This window comes from Penaeus monodon, chromosome 30, assembly GCF_015228065.2.
Source record: "Penaeus monodon isolate SGIC_2016 chromosome 30, NSTDA_Pmon_1, whole genome shotgun sequence".
Classification (NCBI taxonomy): domain Eukaryota; kingdom Metazoa; phylum Arthropoda; class Malacostraca; order Decapoda; family Penaeidae; genus Penaeus; species Penaeus monodon.
In genome coordinates this window covers 24,910,691-24,910,967 of record NC_051415.1, presented here as the reverse complement: position 1 = coordinate 24,910,967, position 277 = coordinate 24,910,691, and positions in this window count along the sequence as shown.

Genomic DNA, 277 nt, shown 5'->3' with positions numbered 1-277 from the left:
CATTCAATCTAATACTTATTATTTATCTCGTATGTCATCTACCAGCTAATTAACCGCATGCTCCTCAGTCCAAAAGCCATCTCTTCCAGGCTGTTTATTTCTCCAGAACCTTCGCTTATCTGAGAACAAAAGCTTCCGAGAAATCGTTTTTTTTTTCTTGAAGACACATTCGCTCCGGTTAATGAGTCCATATACCCGACTATTGCTTTGCTAATTACGAAATCATCGAACCATAAATTCGGGTCATATTCCTGATAATTATCGAGGAGGAAGACCG